This window comes from Sapajus apella, unplaced genomic scaffold, assembly GCF_009761245.1.
Source record: "Sapajus apella isolate SASKATOON/1434 unplaced genomic scaffold, GSC_monkey_1.0 scaffold64, whole genome shotgun sequence".
Taxonomy (NCBI): domain Eukaryota; kingdom Metazoa; phylum Chordata; class Mammalia; order Primates; family Cebidae; genus Sapajus; species Sapajus apella.
The window spans coordinates 12,566,923-12,584,902 of record NW_022437004.1 but is presented as its reverse complement, the minus strand read 5'-3'; the positions used below and the strand labels follow the sequence as shown (position 1 = coordinate 12,584,902).

At 43.7% G+C, this 17,980-nt stretch overlaps 1 long non-coding RNA gene across 1 annotated transcript in view; it reads right to left on the bottom strand.

Annotated features, from left to right (window-relative positions):
- Positions 1 to 8,795: 8,795 nt before the first annotated feature.
- LOC116530015 overlaps positions 8,796 to 17,980 on the bottom strand; it is a 14,003-nt gene continuing 4,818 nt past the window's right edge. Inside the window, exon 3 of the long non-coding RNA XR_004259789.1 lies at positions 8,796 to 8,807. This is a non-coding gene — a long non-coding RNA (uncharacterized LOC116530015). The remainder of the gene's footprint in view (positions 8,808 to 17,980) is intronic.

Genomic DNA, 17,980 nt, shown 5'->3' with positions numbered 1-17,980 from the left:
TTCCAAGGCAGTGGAGGGAACGGCTGCCCCAGCTCTAGTAGAGACTGGTCTGCCTTCTGGATTTGTTCTATCTGGGTCCCTGGCTGATGGATGGTGCCTGCCAACTCGTGGGCAGATCTTCCCTTACTAGTCCACTCAAACTCACACAGTCATCTCTCCAGGAAACACCCTCCCAGACACACCCCAAATTATCTTTTACCTGGTTTCCACGTGTTCTTTCATTCAGTCAACATGACACCTACAATTTTGTTTTTTGTTGTTGTTTGTTTGTTTGTTTGTTTTTTGAGTTGGAATCTTGCTTTGCTACCCAGGCTGGAGTGCAGTGGCTGGCACTCAGCTCACTGCAGCCTCGACCACCCATGTTCAAGTGATCCTCCTGCCTCAGCCTCCAGAGTAGGTGGGACTACAGGCAGGCACCACCACACCCAGCTAACTTTTGTAGGGACGGGATTTTGCCATGTTGGCCAGGCTGGTCTTGAACTTTTGGACTCAAGCAAACTGCCTGCCTTGTCTTCCCAAAGTTCTGGGGTTTCAGGATTTCTGTTGTGAGCCACCTTGCCTGATTGACACCTAAAATTAAGTCCCCAAGCCCATCTGTTGTCAACAAGTTACCCTTCTCTAACTCCTCAACATGTGCTTAATTTATAAATAAATAACTAGGTAATCTTTCACCTGTCATGATTCAACTAGCATGATGCAACTATCTGGCGTAGAACTGAAAACCCATCCCTTCCCCAGAATTCATCTCTCAGGATTTCAACATAATGGATTTAAATTTTGGGGGATTGTAATTTTTGAGATTTTAGATGTGAGGGATTTTGATCTTTCGGTATTTAACCTATTTTACAACTGAGCAGACTGAGTCACAGAGAAGGGATGTGAACTGCCCAAGGTCTCACAGGTGGTGAGGGTTTGTAGCTGGAACTTGAACCAGGGTCTACCTTGGAAAGAGATTCTACACTGAGCCTCCTCCTGAGAAGCCTGCTCTTTGGGGTTTGGAGGCAATTCATGGTCAGTAAACTGTGTCTCAGGAAGCTGTTCCTCTAATGCATCAATCAGGATAAACAAGATTATGAGGCAATAACAAGTAACCTCCATTCTCTCTTTTTTCTGTTTGTTTTTTGTTTTTTAGAGATGAAGCACTCTGTCACTCAGGCTGGAGTGCAGTGGTGCAACATTGGCTCACTGCCATCTCCATCTCCCGGTTCAAGCAATTTTCCTGTCTCGGTCTCCCGAGTAGCTGGGATTACAGGCACGCCTCACCACACCCAGGTAAATTTTGTATTTTTAGTAGAGACAGAGTTTCACCGTGTTAGCCAAGCTGGTCTTGAACTCCTGGCCTCAAATGATCCTCCAGCCTCAGCCTCCCCAAGTGTGATAACCTGCTTTTTGTCATCTAAAACTGACTCTCTCTTTCTCAGACTGAGAGCTGTTCAGGCTTCATATTAACTTCTTGAGCCGGACAGACTCCATCTTACCTTCTTCATTTTAGTTATTTTCCCACCATTCAGTATGTAACTGCAGTATGTAGCTCGGACAGGCTGACACTGGACACCTCCAGGAATGCATTTGTTGATAAGAGGCTGAGTTAAGTGGTACCAGCAGAGCCTGGGAATGCAGGTGCTATTGAGCTCCCAGAGCCGCAGTTATCTATAAGTTGTAGGTCTTTCATGACACCTTTACCCCTTGCTCCTGGCACTGCTTTATTTCTCATGTGCTAGTTTATCTTTTAACTTTTTGCTTACTCTGCTTCTGTGAAAAGTTTGCTTCAGCTAGATTCCCTCTCCCTTTTAAAACTAGCATATATAAGACCACCTATCTTTTTCTTAGGGGCCAAGAGAATTTTGTGCATTAGCCATCTCTCAGTCACCAGCTAAAATAAAGGACTCCTAATTCAATCTCAGAGGTTGGTGCATTCCTTGACTCGCTGGGATATAACAAAAGTGCTGGGATTACAGGTATGAGCCATTGCACCTGGCGCAACCCCTGTTCTCAATAGCTTACAACAGCCAAGGTTGATTTCTGTCCTACATGACACATCCACAACAGCCTAACAGATTTGTCTGCACTGGAAACATCAAGAGTTCTGTGACAAAAAGAAGAGACAACTGGCCACTTGCTGACTCTGAAAGTTTCTGGTAAAAAGTGAAACAGGTAGCCAGGCACAGTGGCTCACACCTGTAATCCCAGCACTTTGGGAGGCTGAGGCCTGAGGATCACCTGAGATCAGGAGTTTGAGACCAGCCTGGCCAACATGGTGAAACCCCATCTCTACTAAAAATACAAAAATTAGCCAGGTGTGGTGGTGTGCACCTGTAATCCCGGCTACTCTGGAGGCTGAGGCAGGAGGATTGCTTGAACCTGAGAGGCAGAGGTTGTGTGAGCTGAGATCATGCCACTGCACTCCAGCCTGGGCAACATAGTGAGACTGTCTCAAAAAAAAAAAAAAAGTGACACAGATTCCTCTCAGCCACATGTCACCGATCTAAGCAAGACACCAGCAAATATTGTAAACACCAATACAAGCCAGATAGCTGAAGGCTTTTGTTTCCTTTCGCTTTTCTTCTTTTTCCTGCCAAGAGTCACTCTCCATCTTTCTTTTCTCTTTCAAACCAGTACATGGTTTCATTTTCTTTACTATAATAAAATGCTGGCTGGGCATGGTGACTTATGCCTGTATCCCAGCACTTTGGAAAGCTGAGGCAGGAGGATCACTTAAGGTCAGGAGTTCAAGACCAGCCTGACCAACACGGTGAAACCTGAGTCTAGCAAATAAATAAATACATAAATACATAAAAATACAAAATTACCTGGGTGAGGTTGTGGGTGCCTGCAATCCCAGCTACTCAGGAGGCTAAGGCAGGAAAATTGCTTGAACCCGGGAGGAGGAGGTTGCAGTCAGCTGAGATCTCCCCATTGCACTTCAGACTGGGCAACAGGAGCAAATCTTGGTCTCAAAAAGAAAAAAGGAAAGGAAAATAAAAAGGAAAGGAAAAGAAGAAAATGCTTTCTTCCATCTGACACAAGCCGGAAGAAGAAAATGTCATTTATTTTCCTGGGAGGAGATTCATGCCCAGATTGTCCACCAGTGGAGTCCTGCACCAGTTCTCCCTGACATACTGTTCTAGGAATCTTCTCTTGCACACTGGCTTTTTCATGTCTTTTGGGCTTTGCCTTCTTGGGTCTCTGGCAAACAGGCCTTCTCTCCACATCTCACTATTATCCTCCTGCTTTATTTATTTACTTGTTTTATTGTTTGAGAAAATGTCTGATGTAGTCACACAGGCTGGAGTACAGTGTGCAGTCAATTTGAGCCTCAAATTGCTGGGCTCAAGCAACCCTCCCATCTCAGCCTCCCCAGTAGGTAGGCATCGCCACACCTGGCTACGTTTTCAATTTGCGTGTGTGTGGAGGTCGGGGAGGGGGGCACAGGGTAGAGACAGGGTCTCTCTATGTTGCCCAGGCTGGTCTCTAACTCCTGGGCTTCAGCAATCCTCCCATCTAAGCCTCCCAAAGTGCTGAGATTACAGGTATGGGCCACCACACATGCCCAGCCTCTCCATCTACTTTATTTTTTATTTATTTTGTTTTGAGACGGAGTCTCTCTCTGTTGCCCACGTTGGAGTGTAGTGGTGTGATCTAGCTAACTGCAACCTCCATCTCCCGGGTTCAAGCAATTCTCCCCCTCAGCCTCCCAAGAAGCTGGGATTACAGGCACCCACCACCTTGTCTGGATGATTTTTTGTATTTTTAGTAGACATGGCGTTTCACCATCTTGGCCAGGCATGTCTTTAAATCCTGACCTCATGATCCACCTGCCTCTGCCTCCCAAAGTTCTGGGATTACAAGGGTGAGGCCACAGCGCCCAGCCTACTTTACTTTACTTTACTTTACTTTATTTTATTTATTTATTTATGAGACAGAGTTACTCCCCTCCCCGATCCCCCAGGCTGCAGTGCAGTGGTGCGATATTGGGTGCACTGCAGTCTCCACTTCCCCATTTCAAGCAATTTTCCTGCCTCAGCCTCTCGAGTAGCTGAGATTACAAACATGCACCACCACCCCCAGCTAATTTTTCTGTTTTTAGTAGAGACAGGGATTTGCCATGTTGACCAAGCTGATCTGAAACTCCTGACCTCCAGGGATGCACTCACCTCGACCTCCAAAAGTGCTGGGATCACAGGCCTGAGCCACCACATTCCACCCCAAACACTTGAGAAGGTTCAGCTGAGATATCTAGTCTGGAGCATTTTCCTTGACCCCACTGCTACCTCTGGGTAGCATGCTTCCCTCATATCCTGCCCTGTTCAAGAGAAACCATCAATCAATGGGAGACAGGAAACTGGGTCTAAGTGATTCTTCCATTCATTGCTCAGGCAGACAATTATGATACAATTTCTTTTTTTCTTTTTTTTTTTTTTAAATATAAAAGCTGGGGCCTCCATATGGCCTAGGCTGGTCTCGAACTTCTGTCCTCAAGTGATCCTTGTGACTCAGCCTCTCAAAGTTCTGGGATTACAGGTGTGAGCCATCCCACCTGGCCAATAATACATTTCTAGATGAGTCCCTGGGAATTCTGAAATCGCCACTGCAAAATTATAAGTGAGACCGTGAAAGAGATTTGACCTAACTGACTCCATCATCATGTTTCTAACCTCCAAGCTGTCCTTGTTTATTCCTGGGCATAGGTCAAACTAAGTTTGGGAAGAACTTAGTTAATGGTTTACAATTTGAAACAAAGATGGTAAGCCCTTTCCTAAAACAAACCACCTTCTTGCCTGGGGACTAGACTGCCTTTGTAGAACTAACAAATCAGCCAAAAGATTAAAAACTGTGGTTTCTAATGGATTCATGCAGCTGGAGGCTGCAAGATTCCAACCCTTCCCAAATTGCTCCTGGGGATAACATCACTACTGTAAAACGTAAAATCAGTGCTTGAGATATTTTGCAGACCCTGCACTCGATGGAACAGCTGGCATGACCCAGAGGGATAAGCTGGCACATCTGATTTTGTGGGCCCCACCCAGGAACTAACTCAACATGAGGACACCCTCCAGTCCCTGTGACTTCATCTCCGACCCAACAATCATCATTCCTGACTCGCTGGCCCCTTCCACTCACTAAGTCATCCTCAAGAACTCTAATCCCTGAATCTTCTGCTCTAGGAGACTGACTTATAATAGTTAAACTCCAGGCTGGCATGATGCCTCACACCTATAATCCCAGCACTTAGGGAGGCCGAGGAGGGTGGATCACCTGGTATCAGGAGTTCAAGACTACCCTGACCAACATGGAGAAACCCTGTCTCTTCTAAAAATCCAAAATTAGCTGGCAGTTGTGGCACAAGCCTGTAATCCAGCTACTCAGGAGACTGAGGCAGGAGAATCACTTGAACCTAGGAGGCAGAGGTTGCAGCAAGCAGAGGTCGTGCCATTTCACTCCAGCCTGGGCAACAAGAGTGAAACTCCATCTCAGAAAGAAAATACAAAAATTAGCTGGGCATGGTGGTGCCCACCTGTAATCCCAGCTACTCAGGAGGCTGAGGCAGGAGAGTCTCTTGAACCTGGTAGGCAGAGGTTGCATTGAGTAGAGATCATGCCGCTGCACTCCAGCCTGGGTGACAAAGTACAACTTAAATTTAAAACGAATTCCAGTCTCCCACATAACTGGCTCTGCATGAATTACTCCTCCATTGCAAATCCTATGTCCTGATAAGTCGGCTCTGTCTAGGCAGCAGGCTAAATGAACCTGTTGGGCAGTTACAATCCCTTTGGGTTAGGCCTTGGTCGCCCTTAGTGTGGCCATCTCTGTGGCACACCCCGTTCTTGCTTTTCTCTCTCCTCCTTTACCTTCCCAGTCCCTCAGTCGGCTCCCTGGATCCACTTCCCTGAAGAATCCTCCTGCTCAAAAGTCCTGACCCCAGGTCCTGCTTTTAAGGTTTGTAGGGGTTACCCAGGCTGAGGCCATGAGGACCCAATCTGGTGCCCACACCCCAGTGCCACTGCCCCAGGCACATCCTCATGTCCCTCAGTGCTTTCACTCCTTCCCTGCAGCCCACCGTGAGCTCCCTAAGGCAGGAGCTGGGCCTGATTCCCTGCTGTTCCCCTAGCACAGGGTTGGGCCTGAGGGCATAGTCAGTCCATGCTGGAGACTAGGTGACAAATGAAGGGGTGAATAAATGCTACATGAATAGCTTTGCCTTTTTCACACGAGTCAATTTCTTGGTCACTTTCTACCCTGAGCTCAGTTTTCTCATTTGTTATTATGGGCACCCCATTCTCCTCCTTAGGCTTCAGTTTCTAGGCAAAAATTTTTGTTGTTGTTTTTTGGTTTTTGGGTACTTTTTTTTTTTTGAGATAGGGCCTTGCTCTGCCACGCAGGCTGGAGTGCAGTGGCACGATATCAGCTCACTCTAGCCTCAAACTCCTGGACTCAAGCAATCCTCACACCTCAGCTTCTTGGCTACTTTTAAAATATTTTGTAAAGATGGGGTCTCTCTATGTTGCCTAGCTGGTCTTCAACTCCTGGCCTCAAACCATTCTTCTGCCTCAGCCTCTCAAATTGCTGGGATTACAGATCCGACAGTGGCTGGAGTCAATGCAACCAGCTACTGAAGGCAAATATTGAGCCAACGTAATTGGCCATCCAAGGTTCCACCCTGGGTAGGGGAGCTCTGAGCACTGGCATTGGAGGGAGCACAGCTTCCTGGCTAAACTCCAGGATAGACACATTTCCTGATGGGCAGAGCATTCCATGGCTTCTCACTCACATCTTCTGCAACTCCAAGTCCTGGGATGCCTCAAACCCATACTCTACGTGGGCCAGCCTTCACTGAGCAGCTAGTGTGGGACAGACAGGCCAGGGTGGGCACGCAAGAGTAAGGAGACCCAGACTTTGCCTCAAGGAGATCACATTCAAGCAGGGACACAATTACTCCAGAGTGTGGTAGACAAATGGACCAAAGCCTCTGATTTTCTTTTTCTTTCTTCCTTTTCTTTCTTTCCTTTCTTTTTCTATCCCTTTCTTTCTCTCCCTCTCTCTGTCTTTCTTTCTTTCTTTCTTTGTTTTTTTGAGACAGAGTTTCACTCTTGTTGTCCAGGCTGGAGTGCAATGGCCTCAGGTGATCCACACACCTATGTCTCCTAAAGTGCTGGGATTATATGTGTGAGCCACTGTATCTTGCCACCTCCAATTTTTTCAGAAGGAGGCACAGAGAAAATTGGCACCCAACAGAAATGAGTTCAAATATTGGTATCCCTAGTTCTTTGCTCAAGCTTCTCTGGTGCTCAGTGACTTCCTATGAAAGGGAATGAGAGGGGTCTGCGGTGACAAAATCATGCTTCTAGTGTCAGGCAAGGTGACACTCAACTATAATCTCAGCAACTCAGGAGGCTAAGGTGGTAGGATTGCTTAAGGACCTACCTGGGAAACACAGGAAGACCCCATCTCGGAAAAAAAAAAAAAAAAAGAAAAGAAAAGAAAAAACCAGGCATGGTGGCTTACTCCTGTAATCCTAGCAGTTTGGGAGCCCAAGGAAAATGGATGACTGGAGGTCAGGAGTTTGAGACCATCCTGGCCAACATGGTGAAACCCCATCCCTACTAAAAATACAAAAATTAGCCAGGCATTGTGGTGCATGCCTGTAGTCCCAGCTACTTGTGAGGTTGAGGCAGAAGAATCGCTTAAACCCAGGAGGTAGAGGTTGCAGTGAGCTGAGATCACACCACTGCACTCCAGCCTGGGAGGCTCGACAGAGCAAGACTCCATCTCCAAAGAAAAGAAAAAGAGAAAGAGACATCAACAAAAATTGGTGATGAATGGGATAGCGGTGGCACTGCCCGGCTAAAAAATATATATACACATGTACATGTGTATATATATATATATATATTTATATATTTGTATTTTTAGTAGAAACTAGGTTAGGTTTCTTCTCGTTGGCTAGGCTGGTCTGGAAGTCCTGACCTCTGGTGATCCACCCACATAGGCCTCCCAAAGTACTGAGATTACAGGTATGAGTCACTGCACCCAGCGCGCCCCCTCCTCATTTTTTTTTTTTTTTTGAGAGGGAGTCTCACTGTGTCTCCCATGCTGGAGTGCAGTGGCAAAATGTCAGCTCACATCAACCTCCCCCTCCCAGATTCAAGCGATTCTCTGCCTCAGCCTCTCGAGTTGCTGGGATTACAGGAGTGTGCCACCATGCCAGGCCAAGTTTTTTTTATTTCTGATATAAATGGGGTTTGGCCATGTTGACCAGGCTGGTCTCAGACTCCTGACCTCAGGTAATCCACTGGCGTTGGCCTCCCAAAGTGCTGGAATTACACACGGGAGCCCACCCCACCCTCATCCAAGTAAATTTCTTGATTGCACAGAATGTATGGTGATATTGATGGACTTAAGGACATCCTCTCCAGCATTGAGTGTTGTGTTTTGTGTGTGCTGTGCTTTTTTTTGTTTGTTTGTTTTTGCGACAGAGTCTCACTCTGTTGCCACGCTGGAGTGCAGTGGTGTGAACTTGGCTCACTGCAACCTCCACCTCCCAGGTTCAAGCAATTCTCCTGCCTCAGCCTCCTAAGTAGCTGGGAATACAGGCACAGGCCACCACACCCAGCTAATTTTTTTTAAAAGTATTTTTAATAGAGATGGGGTTTCACAATGTTGGCCAGGATGGTTTCAATCTCTTGAACTCATGATCTGACTGCCTCGGGCTCCTAGAGTGCTGGGATTACAGGCATTAGCCACTGTGCCTGGCCTGTGCTCTGCCTGTAAACTCTTCTTTTTAAAGTGGGGCAGATTGGAAAGTGTGCCTTGTTTTCATGGCCCACATGAAGCTTGTTTTGAACTGTTTTATGTTCACAGTTTGGGTTTTTTGAGGCAATATTGCTGAGCTACAGTGTCAACCTGAATTTGAGCCCTTTATCTGCCACTAACCTTGCCATGTGACTATGAGCAAAGTACCTAGCCTCTCTGTTCTTCAGTTTCTTTATCTGTAAAATGCAGATTATGCCCAGCTTATAGCAGTGGTGTGAGGAATAAATGAAGCTATGTGTAGATCACTTTTACATGGTATGTGACACTTCGCAGGCACCAAATCAGCACATTCTGGCTTGTCTACACACACAGACACACACACACACACACACACACACACACACACACACACGAGTCTGTTTTGTCAGAGATTAGGAATTGCGACCCCTACTTTTTTTTGGCTTTCTATTTGCTTTGTAAATTTTCCTCCATCCCTTGGTTTAGAGACTTTGTGTGTCTTTGCATGGAACATATCTCAAAATAATAAGAACTATTTATGACAAACCTACAGCCAAAATCATATTGAATGGGCAAAAGCTGGAAGCATTTCTTTTGAAAACTGGTACAAGACAAGGATGCCCTCTCTTACCACTCCTATTCAACATAGTATTGGAAGTTCTGTCCAGGGCAATCAGGCAAGAGAAAGAAATAAAGGATATTTAAATATGAAGAGAGGAAGTCAAGTTGTCTCTGTTTGCAGATGAAGCAAGACTCTTATTGACTATCTACTCTTGCAGGAATTAATCCATTCCTGTGAGAGCAGAAAGAACTCACCACCATGGGAGGGCATTAATCTATTCATGAGGGATAGATCTCCATAATCCAAACACCTTCCACTAGGCCCCACCTCCCCATACTGCCAACTTGGAGGTCAAATTTGAATATGAGTTTTTGCAGGGACAAACCACATACAAATCATTGTAATTTGTAACATAGTTAAATGATTTTTCACATTATGGATTCTTTGCTGGGATACTCCACATCCTGAATAATATTATTTAATTTGAATAGAGTTTGATTTACCCATTTAGGTGTAAAATTCTGCATGTTTTGACAAATGGATAGTGGCCAGTATATACTATTAAGTATCATATGGAACACTTCAAACCCCCACCCCATGCAGCCAATGGCTTCCCATCTGTGTAGTTTCCCTTCTCCAGAATCTCATTAAATGAGGTCACACTGTGTGGATTCTCCTCACACTGTGTTCTTCCACTTAGCAGTGTGCATGAAGGATCACTCATGTCTTCGTGTGAGTTTATAGCTTGCTCCTTTCTATGGCAAAATAGTATTCCATTGCATAAATGTATTACAATTTGGTTATGCATTTTGGGGGCCAAACCTTCCTCTTCTTTGTTCCAGGGTTGGAGGCCTTCAAATTATCTGACAATAGATACATTAATAGGGGAGACAATACTTGGCTGCTTGTTCCACATGTATTACCCTGTGACAAAATTCATCAGATGGCAGGATCCAGTTTACAAAGAGGTAAAAATAGCCCAGAGAAAAGAAACAAGACTAGAACCTGATATCCCACAATGGCTATAGTTTTCCTATTAAAAAAAAATTTTTTTTGAGACAGGGTCTAGCTCTATGGCAGAGGCTAGAGTGCAGTGGTGCCAGCTCAGCTCACTTCACCCTCTATCTCCTGGGTACAAGCAAGCCTCCCTCCTCAGCATCCTGATTAGCTGGGACCACAGGCACATGCCATCATGCCCAGCTAATCTTTGTATTTTTAGTAGAGATGGGGTTTTGCCATGTTGCCCAGTCTGGTCTTGAACTCTTGGCCTCCCAAAGTGCTGGAATTATAGGCATGTGCCACCATGCCTGGCTGAGTTATAGTTTTTCATTGAAACATAAAATTTCTCTCTGTAGTAACCATCATTTTTGATCATAGATAATCAAAGATTATTCTTGTTTTAAAAATAAGTCTAGTTTTGTTAGATTTTGCCTGATTATTTATGTAAGTGCAGCAAGAACAGGAGCTGACCACATAGGTGCTTTCAAGCTTCTTTGCTGCAAGTTTTCCTACAGAATCTCAGATTGGAGTTTTAAAGGCCTTATTGAGGCTAAAAGCCAAGCCCAGAACATACTATCAAATTTCAGCTGTAGTCCTAATAGCTTTGAGTGAATTCCTCTCTTCTTGAGGTCCCCAAACTATCCCCAAATTCCTGGGCCTGCAAGGAAAGGACCTTTCTTACTAACCTGTAAGGATGTGAATCCTGTAATCTAGGTATCAGGAGGGCTTTTCTGAGACTGCTTTGTAAGTATTGGGTCCATAAAAATCAACCTTAGTTCCTTAAAATTGCTGGTCATAACTGATCTTAGGTATACTATTGCTAAATATGATATTCCAGTAAAAGCCTTGATAATATAAACAAAGCTTCCAATTATGTCCTGTTCTGAGGTGAACAGATTCTTATTGGACTTCTGGTAACAACTATATTGTCATGAAAATAAGAGTGTTCAGTAAGAATTTCAAAATTCTGGAGAAATCAGTCGAGGAAAAAATAAATGCTTCATTTCTATTTAAATAAATGTAATCTACTAAATTGTTGTGAGTTATAGTTAGCTTAAGAGAAAGAGATTCCTTAAATCCAGAAACTATAACATTAAAGAACCAGCAATGCTCAAAAGAAGCTATAAAATTATAATCATTTTCATCAGTTTATTCAGTGCCATGTACTCAATTCCAGTCTTGCTGAATCTTGGGTTAGCAGTGTCATGAACCCATCAGTTTCTCAACTAGACTTCTGGACAGCTCCACTGAGTCAAGTGTATGGTTTTAAAGTTATTTGAGCAATATCATCAGAAGCCTGTAGCCAGAGTACCTGTCATAGTCTTTTCTCTGAGTCTCAGAGGGACTCCCGTGTTGGAGATGAACATTCTGATCCATAGCTGATTGCAGGAGCTTTTAGGCAAGCATCAGGGCTAAATAATATCTAAATGACAAAGAGCACGAAATGACTATGACAAAAGATCTGATGAGAGTTCATTATACCACAACTGACAAGGATATTCAATTTTGTCTGTGGCATATGACATTTAAAATAATAATTGAAAATATGACTCAACACTATACCAGCACGTAGCATGGATAAGGAGGACATTGACAAATTTCCAGGAATTTTATATAATTTCTGAAAACATAACATTTTACCAATTCAAATATAACACAGGGAATGTTAGATATCTCTTTTTACTTGTGTATTTGGTATAGTTTTTCTTATAAAAAATACAACCTACTTTATTTGCATAACTTGCCCTACTTTTCCTGCATACTTTGCATAGAGTTTCTAGTTATTCTATTATTTCTACTAATTTTATTTATGTATAGATTATATTTTAACACTTAGTAATCTTTATTTTCCAGAGTAAACTAGGAAGTAGAAAATTTTCAATTGTCATATATTAACATTCTATAGTAGATTAGAAAATGTATGAGTATATGATCTCCCAACATCTAGAGTGATGTTTCCTCATAGTACAATTTCTCAGTGTTGCAGACAAAAAAAAAAAAAAAAGTTTATTAACAGGCCAAAATATCTGTATTCTCTCCATAAAAATAAGGGACAAAAGTATATAAATTTGAATTAGTTATGTTCAGTAATTAATATTTTAGTATTGTATCTTATTCATAAATGATCTAGATATTTAATGCAAATCTTTTAGTTAGCTTAACTTTAAAGTTAAAAATTACCAAAGGTACTTTGGAAACTATTATTAGGAAGATTTACTATAAAAAAATTATTGAAATAATGTTTTTTAAATAAGAATAAGAACTTAATTAGAATCAATCTATAAGCTTTAAGATTTTAAGCATCTAGTAAGTATAATATTAGCTTATTTGAGTAGAACTTAAGGAGAATAGAAATTTATGTTTGTTTTATATTCAATAGTGATACTCTGAAGGCATAGTTGTTTTATTACACCAAAAATATTAAATTGACCTTATTTAACTATGTTTTGTGTAAATTGTGTTAACTTGAAAAACATTTATATCAGTTTCTACATTTCTAGGAGTTTGGGGAATATTTACGTATAAATGCTTATTTATTTTCCAAGCTAAGTTAGAATAGAGCATTTTTAGAGGATTTTATAAATGAATTTTGCATTGCTATCTGGAGTTAAGAAAATATCACATATACATAACATACATTAATAGGCAAAAAACACAAATAGAGATCTCATAGGTTTCATCCTAAAATTTTAGCCATGAATCAGGCATACATATTCTCATAGTTAATTTTAAATATCTGCTTGATTGGCTTAAGAGACAGGTAACTGGTAAACCACAGTTTCAATATTTCTACTCATTTGATTACAAGTTCTCATGCATCAAAACTAATTAACAAAATGACAATTTCTAGAACTTCTGTGGGAGAGCATGGAAGGTCTTTTGAACTTTGTAAGACTGTCAACTGAATAATGATGAGGTTCATAAATTTGGAAAGGAGGGATTTCATTTTTTGCATTTTTATTTATTTTTATTTTTTTGAGAAGGTGTATCACTCTTGTTGCCCAGGCTTGAGTACAGTGGTGTGATCTTGGCTCACTGCAACCTCCACCTCCCGGGTTCAAGCAGCTCTCCTTCCTCAGCCTCTCAATTAATTGGGATTACAGATGTCCATCGCCAAGCCTGGCTAATTTTTTGTATTTTCAGTAGAGACAGGGTTTCACCATGTTGGCCAGGCTGGTCCCAAACTCCTGAACTCAGGTGATCCACCCACTTTGGCTTCCCAAAATGTTGCTATTACAGGCATGAGTGCCTGTACCCAGTGAGAGATTTACTTCCTGTAAAGGGTTGCAGCCTGTAGGGTAGTCCTTTTAATAGGCTGGGAAGCATAGACTCCAGCCAGAAGCCAGAAGCAGACACTTTAAGGGAGAGATAAAGGAAACAGAAATTTATGCTGAGTGGCATGGCCAAATACAAATATTTAATAAGCTCTAGGAGGAGTCATGAATATTTATGAAAGGAGAAATGAGTGCAATTGCAGTTGAGTTTCTTGCTTCCTCATGGGTCCCATGTACAAAAAATGGCAATGTTACCATGATGACAGGGTAAAGGGTGAAGTTTTCAGCCTTCTGACATCAAAAGGTGAAGCAGAGGACATGAAAACTTGCCCTGTGCATCCACTGTATACTATCCCGACCCCCTCTGTCATGGGTGGTCTCTTATCAGGCAAGAAAGGAAAGGCAGCTTCAGGCAGATGGTTGATATCAGTGGTGGAGTCTTTTGAAGGGGCTGGTTTCTCTTAAATCCTTTGGTTAGGTGTCTGTTCAGATTTGTGTGCATCTTTAATTGGGCTGCTTTACTTGGTTTTAAGATATTTTTGTATATTGAATACAAATTCTTTCTAGATCTGTATTTTGCAAATAGTTTCTTTCAATATGTGGCTCATGTTTTTATTCCCTTAACAAGATCTTTTCCAGAGTATACACTTTTAATATTAAAAAATCCACCTAATTCTTTCTTTGGTGTGTATTGACTGTGTTGCTTGTTAAAATTCATTACCGAACCCAAGAGGAGACAGCTTTTATTCTGTTTTCTTCTAGAAATTGTATAGTTTTGCATTTTTAGTGTAAGGATGATTTTGAGTGATTATTTGTATAAGTTGCAAAGTTTTCATCTACATTCATTTTCTTTCCTATGGTTTCCAATGAATTGTTCCCTCACTTATTTTGGGAAAGACACAGAATAGTGGTCTCTGTTAGAGTTGGTAGATAGCTAGACATGAACATGATGGGAAGGCTCACCTGGAGGGACCATCAAAAATTTATATATTAGTAGCATCTCTAATGCTGGAGTGGATGGGCGCTTGTCAGTTGTGGGTAGGAGGAAGAAGAGGTAACTATGCAGAAAAAAACACCCTAGAACTCCTCTTAGGATGCCCCAATCATCATTCACTCTACAGTCAAAATGTCAGAGAATTGCTAGCTACATGCTGATAAGAAGGACAAAGGGGACATTTTTAAGAGAAACCTGGGGAAGATTTCTCTTCTCAGATTAGGGCAAGGAAGGACATCCGAAAGAGATAGGGAGGCACGGGAGGTACAGACGTGACTGCTGTAGGGCCTTCCTGGGAGGCGGGAAGGAGCCAGCCACAACAGTGGATTTGGATTTATCACCACACATGTGCCTTAACCAACAATGAGAAGGCTCCACAAGCCAAAGAGAGGCAAGTTGGAGACCTAAGGTAGGAACAGAAAAACCAGACAAAACAGGTGGAGAGTTGAAACAGAGGCAGGAATGTCAAGAAGTACATAATAAAATTCCCTGCACAGGACTTTTGGGCTGTTTTCCTGCACAGTCAGCACACTGCTCCCTTGGGGCCTACTTATATTTTCTATAAGAAGCTCTTTACACTGTATTTATTTTCAATAAAGTTATCTGCCATCTTTGTACTGCCTCTTGGTTAAAATCTTTCTCCCAAGTTAGACAAGAACTGGGACATCAGCTCTTTCCAGTAATAGCTCCGTTTCAGTTTGAATTTCCAGAACTGTGGTTGTTGAATAAACTGGCTTTCTGACTTTAAATGCTGCAGAAGGAGGCCAGTAGGGGGCGCCAGCCATCACACTGGTAGCAAGAGGGCCCTGAGGTGTACCAGCTGCTTGCAGGGTACATGCTGCCACAACACTGAGCAAGAGGGTCCTACAGTGTCCCCTGCTGCCAGCAGGGGGCATGCCACCATTACACTGTGCACAAGAGGGCCCTACAGTGTACCAAGCAGCCAGCAGGGGGCGTGCCGCCAGTACACTATGGGCAAGATGGTCCCGCAGTGCCCCAGCTGCCAGCAGGGCCACTACACTGTGAGTCACAGGGCCCTACAGTGCGCCAAACAGCCAGCAGGGGGCACACGAATACCACACCATGAGCAAGAGGACCCGGCAATGCTCTAGTTCCCATCACGGGAGTGCTGCCAGGACACTATGAGCAACAGAGTCTTGCAGTGCCCCCAGCGGCCAGCAGGGGGTGTACCCCCACTACACTGAGAGTAAGAGTGCCCAGCAGCACAGGCACCACACCATGGGCAAGAGGATGTAGCACTGCCCTGCTTGCCAGCAGTGGGCATATTGCCATTACACTGTGAGCAAGAGGGCCCTGCAGTGCTCCAGCTGCCGGCAGGTGATGCTGGTCACCACACTGTAAGAGGGCCCTGCCGTGGCCCTAGCTGCCAGAAGGGGGCGCGGTGACAGCATGGTGAGCAAGAGCCCCCAGCAGGGGGTGCCCACGCCCGCCTTTCAGATTCCTGAGGCTCCGCCACTGGGTGTGCATCATGTCACACCACTGCAGTGCATTGAGTCACAGTGGTCTGCAGAGTTGCATTCTCCTCTGTATAGAACTGGGGGACATTGTGAGGGTGGAGCTGCGTCCTCCTCTGCACAGACCCTGGGGCCGGATTCTTACTGCAAGAGGGCCTTGCAGTGGCTCTAGCTGCTACCAGGGAGTACCATGAGCAAAAGGGCCCCGCATTGCCTGGCCACCAGCAGGGGGCGCCCGAGCCTGCCTTTTCAGTTGGCATCATGGCGCCGACGCCCGTCGCTTCACGGCGGTCTGTGGAGTTGCATTCTCCTCAGTACAGACCTGTGGGGCACCGTGACGGTGGAGGTGCGTTCTCCACAGCACAGACGTAGCAGGCACAGCCTCAGTTTGGGACAACTCTGGGTCGTGTCCACAGTGAGTAAAATCCTTCCTGTTTGCATTCCTGACTGCTTAGGGTCAGAGACTAGTAAGAAGAGCTCTGTGTGGGAACTGGACACGAAGAGCCCCTCTGAATGCTGGGCCCCTAGGTTCTTGCCACCCAAGGCCAGGCAGCTGCAGTGTGAGGTGCACACCACAGCCTCAGAAGACAAACGGAGCGTTCCTAAGGCAGATATGACCTCTGAAATACGAATACAATAACCCCAGTGCTCAGGTAGAAAACACCTAACGGTAATGCAAAGCCTCAGTCCAAAAATGTTACTATAAAATCAGCACTAGTCACGCGGCCTTGCCAGAACAGCAGTTTTAATACGCAACACTGACATATCAGTGCAAACGTAGAAACGAACGTATGGTTAGGGTTTAGGGTGAGGATTAGGGCTAGGGGATAGGGTTAGAGTTAGGGGTTAACAGTTAGCGGTTAGGATGTAAGGGTTAGAAAAATTTTAGGCCAACTAAATTTAAACAGTTTTTTTGAGCAAAGGAATGATTCATGAATCTTGCCTGAAGCACAAGAACGGATAACAGGGCTTGGGGCTCTGAGCTCTTAGCAGTGGCAGCGAAGTGAGTTTTCCCATTGGCTCCAGCTTGGCGGTCGCTGGTTGTGGGGATGGTTCCCTGAGCGTCCCTAATCATACAGCCAACTAGAAGCTAGGCTTTTTGTTAGTGATTGGTTGGTTTGTTAATGTTTTTAAGTCAGTTTAAATGACTCCAAGTTTGGTTTCCATTTGCTTAGGCAAGACCTCAGGCTAACGGCTTCTTCCTTTTTTGCTTTAATGTATCAGAACCATAATTCATTTTCATTTTACTTTACTGACATTAATAAAAGTAAGTTCACATTTTTGTTGTTATTGAGAAAGTTGGTTTTATTGGCAAGCTATTTGTGATGGTGCATAAAATGATATTTGTTAATCATTAGCATCTTAGATTACATGAAATATGTTAACTATATTAAGGTTTGTTATTAAACCATAATAGGAGTTCAGTTGCTTTTTTTCTCCTAGGTTTTAGCCATTTAAAACACAGTCACGCATCAAATGATGATATGGATACTTTCTGAGAAATGTGTCCTTAGTGATTTCATCCATGTGCAAACACCATCAAGTGTCCTTATAAAACCTGTATGATGTAGCCCACTTCACACATAAGTGATCTGGTATAGCTTCTTGCTTTCAGGCTGCATACCTGTATAGCTCATCTCTGTACTGAATGCTGTAGTCAAATGTCACACCATGGTGATTGTTGATTGTGATCCCAAAATATCTGAGTCAGGTCTCAGTCAAGCAGAAAGCTTATTTCGCCAAGGTTAAGGACACGCCCATGGCACAGCCTCAGGAGGTCCTGACAACATGGGCCCAAGGTGGTCAGGGTAGAGCTTGCTTTTATATATTTTAGAGAGACATGCAACACCAATCAATACGTGTAAGATGTAAAGTCATTTGGTTCAGTGAGGCGGAACAACTAGAA